Here is a 12188-nt window from a genome sequence, read left to right as displayed (position 1 = left end):
TATCGGGGCATACGTTTACTGTCAGTCCCAGGGAAGATATTCATAAGAGTAATACTTAACAGAATAAAAACTATAGTAGAAAAGAAACTTAGAGAACAGCAGTGTGGTTTTAGAAGTGGAAGGTCAACAGTGGATCAAATTTTCACCTTAAGACAGATATTTGAGAAGAGAAGGGAGTATGCAAAGCCATTATTCTGTGCTTTTATAGACTTGGAGACAGCATATGATTCAGTATGGAGAGATGGAATGTGGAGAGTGGCAGAACACTATGGTATACTACTGAAAGTGATAAGGATACTAAAGAACTAGTACCAAGGTGTATGCAGCTGTGTACAGCTGAATGGACAGCAAAGTGAATGGTTCCCAGTTGGACAAGGCCTAACACAGGGATGTGTTATGTCACCCACCTTGTTTAATGTATATATTGACCACATAATGAGAAGTGATGGAGAATGAAAACAGATGGACTAGTATTGGTGGAGACGTTTTTATGGATTTGGACTTTGCTGATGATGTTGCATTGGTTGCTGATACGTGGCTGGAGTTGTTTGTTTGTATGGTGTTTTTACATTGCATGGAACCAGTGGTTATTCAGCAACGGGACCGACGGCTTTACATGACTTCCGAACCACGTCGAGTGTGAACTTCTATCACCAGAAATACACATCTCTTACTCCTCCTTTGAATGGCCGAGAATCGAACCCACGACCACCGAGGTGAGAAGCAAACACCAAACCAACCACGCCACTGAGGCGCTTTTCTGGCTGGAGTTGGTAGGTATCAGGGTTGCCATTTTGAGGAATTTTGTCTATTAGTGTGGCTTTCTGGTGACATCTAGCAACCCTCCATGGCTTTTCCGACCACAGGCCACGGCACTGAAGAAAAAAATTCTTCACTTTGCCTTTTTATGTTTTATTATGAAAATAAAGATATAAAACATATCCTGCTTATTTATACAAATTAATTTGATTGAAATCCTTTATTTTTCTCGGTCAAAAATATTTTATATTAAACTAGTGACATGTAGTTTTCTAACATCACAGAAAATAATTCTACATCGGAAAATACGCATTCTAACCATTGAATAAAAAAAATCAGATGAACTGCATATGGTAACACTGCTAAAAGCCAATGTTGTGAAGAAAAAACGGTATCACTGGTAGGTATGGTAATGAGGATGGAGACAAAGGCAGAATTTTGGCTTGAACATCAGCACAAAGAAGAGCGAGATCATGGTTATGAGTAGGGATGACGATTGGGTGCATATGACAATCAGAGGACAGGAACTCAAGCAAGTTGAGAAGTTTGTATACTTGGGAAGTGTGGTAACAGCAGATGGGAGGCAAATTGAAGATATACAAAGAAGAAAACTAGGAGCAGCAAAAGCATTTGAGGCTCTGAGAAAAAACAATGTGGTCAAGGCATGAAATCAGCTTAAAAACTAAGATGAGAATATTTAATGCAGTAGTACTACCAGTCCTGATGTATGGTTCGTCCACCTGGGCACTGACCAGAACAGAGTAGAGAAGGTTGGATGCTTTTGAGATGAAGCTGCTGAGAAGGATACTTGGCATTAAATGGGACGATTATGTTAGGAATGAAGACATCAGGATGAGATTGAGGCATAGGCCAGTCAGTATCAGGCTGAAGAGGGGAAGGCTGAAATGGTTTGGACATGTTGAGGGGATGGATGGGAATAGAGACCCCAGGAGAGCACTGACAGCAGTACAAATAAGAAGACCACTGGGTAGACGAATAACAAGGTGGATAGACATAATTGTCAGGGATCTTGAGGATGAAATCCATAACCTAGAGGAAGCAAGGGAAATGGCTCGGGATAGAGACAAATGGAGAGGAACTGTATCAGCCTTATGCCACTGGCCAGTGGCGGGAAGATAAAGTAAAGTAAGTAAAAGTATTACTGAAGTAGCTAGTCTACTATATAGCTCCACCTCCTAAAAAGCCAGGGGTTTCTATCAGTGCAGTGTAATGTTATCACGACGAAGGCAGGGCGAGAACTGAAGATGATTACCTCGGGTTGATGGTCTGACTGACAATTCTACACCTTTCATTCTTCAAACAGTCACGGGTGAACTGACAGGTAAACTAGATCATGAATACCTGGTCTTAGCCAACCATAGGCCAACTATGAACTTTATGTGGGATGCGGACTTGTCCCACTGAAGCTAGGAAAGTTACAATAGCTTGAGCACCCAAGGAGCCAAGAAAAAACAAAGAGCCTAGAAGTGTTTTCTTATATATAAAAGTTAGGAAACTGGAAAGCCAAACCTGAAAAATTAGGCTCCCTTCAGACAAACTGCTTTTTCCAAATGGTGCAGCATAGAAATCGGTGAAATTTAATGAGACCCTTTACATGAATCCCGTGCAGCAACTATTCATCTGCCAAATGCACTGCTGCATCGTGCAGTGCCGAGCAGTCTAGAATACCAAGGAAGTCTATGGAGCTGTTCATATGAACGGTTCGTTGTTTGTGTGGCAGTAATACATTCCTATTTCATTTACCTTCACCTGCACTTACCTCACAGTCAGGGTAACAGCTTCTTCAGGAGGAATGGATAATCTCATAACTGTGTCCTGACATCTAGTTCCATCTTTCAACTTGCTCACAAGTTCTTCAAACAAGGAGACGACATGTGAAAATAATTGAAGAACTTTTCCTCATCACCTTTCAGGTCTGAATATGATGTGTAAAATACTCCTTGAAATATCCTGGAGCAGTTTCTTGGGTGGGTCCACCATTTATGCTGCCTTTTCTTTTTTAACATCCTATTCATTAAGTACACATAAGTCACTCTCTGCTTGACATCCTCCATCTCAAGTAAATTACAAGGTGAAGCGAGGGGTCTTTGCAAATCGCGATTTCTGCATGGCAAGCAAGCTGCATGGGAAAAAACAGCCCGTGTGAAGACATGACTTCTTGACACACTATCATGCAGCAATTTTCCTGTGTGGGAAACAGCAGTTCATGTGAAGGGAACCTTAACTGTAGTTCCACTTGATGACCATAGATACAAACTCCATACCCTCTAAAAAATAAGAAGGAAACTAGAAAGACCTAAAATCTGCTGAAAGGACACAGGGGCAGAAGGAGGGGTGCCAACTCAGCTTTCCAATAGGCTGTGCCTAAAGGCCACCACTAGCATTCAGGTATACCTGTGCAGGTCTACCTGCACAGGCTTACCCTCACCACTATGATACAAGTCTGTTACTCACTTCTCTGTAGCAGCCACCTTGTCCATTGGCATGTATCTCTTCCATTGATTCTTAGTAAAAAAGGTTGGGAACTATTCTTTGCAATCTGGGATTCTGCATGATTCCTCTACAACACTCACTCAGCTACTTCAGATTAATTTCAGTCAGATGCACGGGGCGACACGGCTTCCTCGCCCAGAAATAGATTTTTCCTACATCAAAATCCCTTTTGGGTTCCTAGTTTTCTACCCTGTTCGTCTTCCTTGGGAACTAGAGGTAGAGCAACTGAAACTTCATGCTTGATGTTACTTCTGTGGGTCCTCCTGTAAGTTGAGGTGCCTAGCGCCTCCTTTATTTAAGGTTCAGATATACCTGCACAGGTATGCTGCACGGTTGACCTGTGCAAGCACACCTGAACATTAATGTAAACAACTGACACAGTTTTTTCAGTCTGCCCAGGTTACCTGAGCAAACAGTTCATCTCAATTGAAATGTCTGCATCAAAACAGCCTGAGCAGGCATGCCTGAGCATAAGTTCTCTTCCCTTCCTAAGGTTAGAGAGTACAGTGGAGTCAGAAACAGAAAGTGCTGAACTTCACTGAATTAAAAACTGCTAATAAATAAATTAAGTGTATCAGATATATTCAAGTTTTAATAATTGATGTGGATGTCAGATTAACACATATAGTATGTAGTATACATTTATAATTTTGCAATTTTTCCACATGAAAAATAATTGTTTATGATGAAGGCTGAAAGTGGCAACATCATTCTTGACTTCTTGAAGATTGCATTGACAACTAATAAAAAGGAGCCAGCTTCAGTCTTGACTTTTGACCTTAATGGTATTTAGCGTAAAATTTTACTTTGAAACATTATTGACTGCTGGATTTGAAAATACATTATTATCCTAAGTTTTTATGTTAGCTTGAACATTTTTGATGTTCTTTTTAGGGAATGACCTAACCAACCACAACTAAACTAACCTCTGGTACAAGGTCCTTACCCTAGTGTATGATATTAGTCTGAAAATATTCTACTTAGGCCATTTACCTTATTCTGAATGAGAGCTATCATGTTAAGGTCCTTGTATTTCACTCGTTTTGTGTTCTCCCCCACCCAAAAACCCCGCTTGGTAAATGTAAAGGAGATGGCCACACGAAGACATTTATTAATATAAATTTTCTATTAAATAATACAGAAAAGGGTCTATATAATGCAGTACAAGTGAAATAATCTGTAAACCTACAGTTTAGTGGTCAAATTCCCTGCATTAGTACATAAAGTCAAGATCAGCACACAGCTTTATCAAATATTTATTGAATTGTGGACAACAATGAAAAAATTAGCAGTTTACCTATCTACTTACAGAAGCAGATACAGGTAGGGTTTGAGTTACGATAATTCATCTTACGATAATCCGATGGGGTTAACAATTAATACTGATGTGACAATATTTTGAAAATATTTATTAATTTCACTCATAAAGGGTGCAGCCCAGCAGCGTACAACCAGGTAGCAAGAGAGACGGACCAAATTATAATTGCCTAACTTTATCCCATCTTCTAGTTAAATAAGTTAAAAAAAAAAGCAAAAGAGAATTATGAAAGTTTTGTTTTGATTTTAACTTTACTCGTTTGGTAAATGTGTACAGCCATGAACAACTGAAGAGGAAACAACGGTTTGCTAAGTACAACTGAATTGGATAACAACATCCATTTGGCTTGTATTTCAACCAGCATACGATAGTAAACAATTACCGCAGTTATGTTATAAATGATGTTATGTATACTAATTGGACTCATATATTTTTAGGTAATAACTTTGTTTGCTATAGATCAAAGATCAGCAAGGAAACATACTATTAGATTTAAACAAAGTTGTAGCTGAAGCTGAGAACACTTTTCGAGCTGCTAATGACTGTTATTGTGCATCGGTAACAAAGATAAAACTCCTGTAAACTTATCCGATCAAACACAACCATAGATAAAAGTTGAGAGAGAATCATTTTAATCAAAACTTCAGGTCTTGAAAGAATACAGTTAACTGCTGTTTTCACGTTGATAAAAGATATATAACGTAACGGTAAAGCTCGTACTACAAAGAAATCAAGTAAAAATAGCAAACAGAATCACATCATTTTCCTTACAAAATAAACATGCCCACAAAGCAATCTGTTAACGAAAAAAATAATTTAGTTCCTAACGAGACGTATTAAATTCATATTTTGACTTAAAATTAACACGTCTTATAATGAAAAGATGACCTTGTCTCATATAAGTAAAGTATCTAGATATTCTTTTATGCTAACTAGAAGCAAAAAATTAGCTCCGAATTGAGTTAAATATGACAAAATATACTCATATTTGCCATCAGCTGATTTCCAAACCAAAACATTGACCGCTTTGTTATGATACATATTTGATGATACAATACGTAATAGGATATAGTAATGGATAATTTTTAATTTTAAAAGATTTATGAAAAAGATGCATATTCGTTATGTTTTTATTCCATAATTACATGTAGGCATCAGCAGGCTGATAGGTATCGCTCAATTATGCCGATATTGAGTCCGATTTACCATGGTATCCATCACCATATACGCTAGGCTAACTTGTTAATATGGAGCACCTACAGATTCGCGGGCCAACTCGACCGCCGACCGAAATCGGCAAAAGAACACCAAAACCAATGTGGCAGCGATACCAAAACAACAACAAACAAAGTAGGGAGCGACTACATATCCACGGACAATCAATTTATGTGCGCTGTCAGTAAGGCTGTGGCGGAACGGCGCTTCGCGCCTTATCCGCATATTTAAGGGGGTGGTGTCCATTTTTTTATGAATATTTTTGGGAAAAGTCAATTTCTAGTGAAACAGCTACCGGCAAGGCTGTTGTCATGGCAAACCATTCCGAAACTTTTAGGTCGAAATATCAATTCTAAGTATTTTTTTTGCAATATTTTGCAAAATAAATATCGTTACCACAATCCCCATACTTTCCTGTAGTACTTATCTTGTACACTGGCTGTTTAAATACACACACATATATATATGTATAAATCTATAATTGAAATATAAGAATATACATGGAACATATGGCAACTCTTAGAAGCGGGCATGTGTCTTGATCAACTGAGCCGTGGGGTTTAGTGGCTGTGTTGCCGTCATAGTAAGAGTAACTCTGCGTCGTCTGCTGCGCCGTTAAATGACGGTAACTCACGAGTGAGGCAAAGTAAGTTTTCACACTTTAAATTGAAACTGCTTCATTACTTTTTATGCAATTTTCACAATTCTTTTTGAGTTCTATTTGTCTTTAAAAGTTCTATCATATGCACAGAAAAGAAAAAAAAAAATCTTCATTTTTCATTTATCTTTTTTTGTATATGTGTTTTTACCTCTTTTTAAAATGAAAATAAATAATACTTTCTTATCACTTATATACTATTTGGATAACAGAATGTGTTATCGATCTATTTAGCTGTAAATTCACGCTTAGAAAAAGACTTTATCATAATTACTTTTAGAGTAGTAGCAAATATACTACCTATACCAGTGTAGTAACGTCTTTTTTTTTTCCTATCCCAGAAATTAACTTTTGCTGCAAGGAGTGTAATCTACATTGCATAAGTATTACAAAGTAAAATTTTCAGTCATATTGATGCATTTTATTAGACCCTTGGTAAAAATTCAAATGCGCTCCCTTAAAGATTCTTGGCAAGCACGGCATGTTCTGGCAAGAGGTAATGTTGTGCTGCGCGCGCTAGCCACAGGGGTTATAGGTGAACTGCCACCCGAGGTCGTAGGGACTACTTACCGTTGCGGAAGGATTTGGGTGTCATAACGCCCGGGAATCTGTAAGGCGTACCTAGTGAATTATCCTGAGCCAATATGCATTGAACCAAGAGAATTAACTGAAATTAATAATTACCATTCCGTATATGTATAAGTACTATACTGTGTAGTGTAGGGTACGCTACCCTACATGTAAAGATGGTACTGATCACCCTAGTGTAGGCTAGGCTATATTTGAGGTACGATTTTTTAAACATACGATGGGTTTTTCGTAACCTAACCCCATCGTAAGCAGAATACTTGTATTGTAAAAAAGAAAAAAAAAGGAATACGGGGGAATGTAAATAAACAAAAACATATCTTAAATGGCATGAATCCACAGAATTTTGAGAAAATCTTCAATCTCTGCTTCTGTAAACGGATCAACTGCTCATTTTTCAGCAAACATACCTATGTCTGTTTGCAGTTCTTTCGGAAGAAATTGTAAATAGCCTAGGAAAGAAAACTTCAACACACAAATAAGGGAGTAGCTAGTAGGTAGGTAGGTGCTAGGTAGCCTAGGTAGGTACTACTAGGTAAGGGGAAACACCAGCGACTACCAACCCTTATCACGGTGGACAGGTCTTATTAACTCAATATTTAAATGGTGAAACAAGAATACAATTACAACTCCAAGCATACCATTCAAAAGATTGAAGTTTCGTCAACATAATGTGATATATGAAAGCCCCATACGAACTAAAATAAGCATGTGACGCTCTTCGTAAAATATGTTTTCAAGGCAGTTTTGAAATCCAATATGGCGGCTACCGTGGGATGTACAGGTTCTGATCAGTGACGACAATCATCTTTCCCAGCAATCATTTGAACAATGTTAGCGTATGTATGTAACGTTTATTGATCTTACTCAAGATTGCAGTTGTAATCAGCACAATAAAACAACATTTTGTTGCCTATATTACTGAAAGTATGAAACTTTTTATTCCCGGGGTCATGGTTTGAACTGAATTCATTCTTACCTTGTAATCGGTGGTTTTTATCCTTACTGCCATCACAACTGAAACTCCACAGTGCTTATTTGATTGTTATTATACACATTTTGGTCTCAATTCACTCCACATTGCACTTTAAACAAGTTGCTGTTCCTGGTTCCTAAGCGCGCGCGCCACAAACACAGTCTTATACCCAGTTTGGAGGGTCAACACATACCGATTGGCAACAGAGAGAGAGAGAGAGAGAGAAAGGAAGGCGAAGGAACGAAGAAGGAAAGGGGTGGCGGTGGAGAGGGGGGGAGAAGGTAGGTGGAGCTTTTTACGCGTGTTCGTATCCATTTCTGCATAATGGAGTTTTTGTCTCTTGGTACAAGGACAAGTGTCGTTATTTTTTATGATTAGTGATTCACAATACCCTTATAAATTACGGCACTGGGTGTAATGCACTATAGCAAAATCTCGTTCTGATACGAGTGTTCGTTACAGAAATAGGTATTGCCCAAAAACGTGCTTGCACTGTCGCTGAAACCCATAGTAGGTATGCTGCTTAGTTGTCAATCAAGTTTTTTGTAATCAAGTATTTTTTACAAGCTAGATATTGAATAAATTTGTATTTTTCTCGATCAAAACATATGCCCCTCAATGCTAACTTTCCTCTTTTAACGACTTTCTGGTCATTGTAAATTCGGCCCCATAATTTCTTATGGTGCGAAAACAGAGGCCCAGGGACCGAAAACGATTGCGTCACACTACGGCGATAATCCAGCAGTAAAACATCTTCATATATCCAAAAAGTAAATAATAAAGATATACGGTAAAAAACCGCATGGTACAGGGGTGGACCATGTATGATCAGCGTGAACAACCCCAAAAAAAGTACATTATAACGCGTCCTGACATCGGAGATGGGCATCAGTCACGACTTGTTGGTGAGAAACGGAGCAAAAGACCTCTACTCCGGTGTCAGGATGCGTTATAATGTACTTTTCTTGGGGTTGTACACATTGATTGTACTGTCGGCCAAAAAACTATTGGCAGAGTTTCATAATTTTTCGTTCACCTGCCTGACGCACGATTCATGCCTTATTTGTCGATTTTTCTTTTCAAAGATGGAAGAAATCATATGTAATGACGTTAAAAACAGTCATTGATATCTTTAGAACATTATGTTATGTTATTGTGTAAAACTATTTTCCATATAGCAAAATTGACGTGAACGAAACGAAGTGATAAAAAATGTCATAACACAACCATAGATATACATTACCAAATAGATAGGAGACACCTGTCACTAGTAGTATCGCATAAACATAGTCCTTAAATTATCATTTCAATATTAAGTTGAAGATAGTTGAACTATTCCATTTGTTAAATTTTACAGAAAACATTGGAATCTCACAAAATGCTATCAAATTTAAAAACAAAAAGAAAAAAAATGATATCCTAACAGTGTGAACCAGGCGACCTAACTCTATTGCTTTTGATGTTATGTGCACGGGAATCTGTCAATGTGTCATTTATCGGTCTAAGAAACATCCCTCGATGAGCGAGAGACAATTATTACACTGCATTCGGTGCAAGTTCCTGTTGGAGAGATATCAAGAAAGCTTAATAAACCGGAGAGAATCATACATAGATGAATCAAATTGTTTAAAGAACTGCAAAATTTAGAACATGAGCCTAGAGGTAGAACACCTCAAAGCACCACAAGAGAGCAAGTCAATACAGTAGTGTAAACGTTGCTGAGCAACATTCATTTGTGAATTTTGAATTCTAGTTCATCGTCACGACAATGCTGAACCAGGAATCATGACTAGCTCTACGCTTATGACTGGTGTCTGATGAATACTTTAGATGGAGAGGAAGAGATTTTTAAATCTGCACTTGAAATCTTTGATAGGTGTCTAATGAATAAGTCTAATGAATAAGCAAATTTATCTTTAATGGATGAGAGATTCAGTTAGGCTTACTCTTTTTGTTTTGTTTTTTATCGGTGGGCAATGAATACCACGGATAGGGAGGGAAACTGTTTCAATAATGCATGCATTATTTTTTCTTCAAAACCTAAAGAATACATTTTATTGGAGATACTTTATTAACATCGGCCTAATCCCTCCATCACTCCTATACGCCACCTCCGCTCTCTTCTACATCTCAGGCGACTCGAGCCGACTTCTCTCTATGAACTCCATCGCGTGAAAGCATCAGTAATGATAACGGTTATTTTAAAATTCCCCGCACCGACAACGGACGCCTTAAAATGCATGTTTATAAAATATTTTCTGTTCAAAGAAACTTTTATCTTTCATTCCCCAAAATATGTGCATAAACTCGTGTTACACCCTGTAGCCGTCAAAGAGCAACCCTTGATTAAAGCAGTAGGTTTTTCTTTAAAAAAAAAAAAATAAAATAAAAACATATGAAATAGACTTTAACGAGAACGTCACCTTTCATATTTCTTATCCTTTCAGCTACTTATAATATGCTTATGGTAGTAGGTCTAGGTATACATATGAAACTAATTTGAATTAATTTCTATTTAGAAGAAATGAATAGCTACAGAAAGATCAGCCTAAGAAAGCTTTAATGTATTCATCAGTTTTGACTCACACAGCTTTCCAACGCGTCCAAATGAAACAGGATGATATGCAAGGAATTCGATAAAAAATAAGACTGAATTATATTCGTTAGGTTTTTTTTATGATTGCTTTTCGACTTTGAATAGCTAGGTCTGAGTTAATTATGTTAAACAATTATAAAAAGGATAAGAAGAAAGGCGAACATAGCTAATAAAACAAGAATAACGGGAATAATCAAATAAAGGAGATTTATATATATATATATATATATATATATATATATATATATATATATATATATATATATATATATATATATGTGTGTGTATATGTATATGTATATGTATATGAATATGTATATATATATATATATATATATATATATATATATATATATATATATATATATATATATATATATATATATATATATATATATATATATATATAATATATATATATATATATTGTCGATTTAAATATTCATTTATATTACGTATCCAAAAGAGTATACAGCTGAAAATAGACCTAGGCTAACCATGTGTGAAAATCAGAATTCCAATTTAGGCCCACTAAATGTGTCATGCAAATTATTTTATTGATCAAAGGACAAAATTAGTTTAATGAAACATCGTTTTCAAAGAATGTTAATGCCTTGATGTATTGTTTATCGGCTGTAGGAGACGAAATGACAACACCCCAGTGCAGTACGATACGTTGAGTCAAGACTCGAGCGGCAGCAAAGCCAACTTCAAAATGCTTTAGTACGCTGTCACGAAGCTAGAGTTGAGAATAAAATTAGAAATCGTGGACCCATCGGTATATATTTTCCTTACTTTGCAAAATAATTATCTTTAATACGTTGAATAAGTCTACTCTATTCTAATGTAATTTATTTCAAGTATAGCACCTTTGAAAAGAAATTTTATTTATTGTTAAGTAAATAATCTGGCATCTGCATATGGCAATATTTCCATAACAAACAATGAGTTAAGAAACTACGCCAATTCTTCGTTGGCCGTCTGTACATGGTCCACCCCTGTACCATGCGGTTTTTTACCCTATATGCACATTACGATTATAACAAATACATGAAGAGCTGATAATCTGCATGAATAACTGGTAAATTGTTCTGCAAGAAAGTTGAGTAATGCAATTATTTACAATAGGTACGAAAGTCAAGATGTCGTGACGTCATAATACAGGACTTAAAAGAACGTTCTAGGGTAAAAAACCGCATGGTACAGGGGTGGACCATGTACAATCAATGTGTACAACCCCAAGAAAAGTACATTATAACGCGTCCTGACACCGGAGTAGAGGTCTTTAGCTCCGTTTCTCACCAACAACAAGTCGTGTCTGATGCCCATCTCCGATGTCAGGACGTGTTTTAATGTACTTTTTTTGGGGTTGTACACATTGATCGTACATGGTCCACCCCTGTACCATGCGGTTTTTTACCCTAATTCCAAAAAATAATTACTTAAATTTGAGTCAGAATAGAGTTACTTTTTCAATAACGAATATTTTCAAATTAATCATCATAAATATGTAAAATATTGATGTTTTACTAATTATTTTAAAAATTATCGAAGTGCACGCTTC

The sequence above is a fragment of the Macrobrachium nipponense genome, chromosome 6 (assembly GCF_015104395.2).
Source record: "Macrobrachium nipponense isolate FS-2020 chromosome 6, ASM1510439v2, whole genome shotgun sequence".
NCBI lineage: Eukaryota > Metazoa > Arthropoda > Malacostraca > Decapoda > Palaemonidae > Macrobrachium > Macrobrachium nipponense.
Note: the sequence above shows the minus strand (reverse complement) of the source record.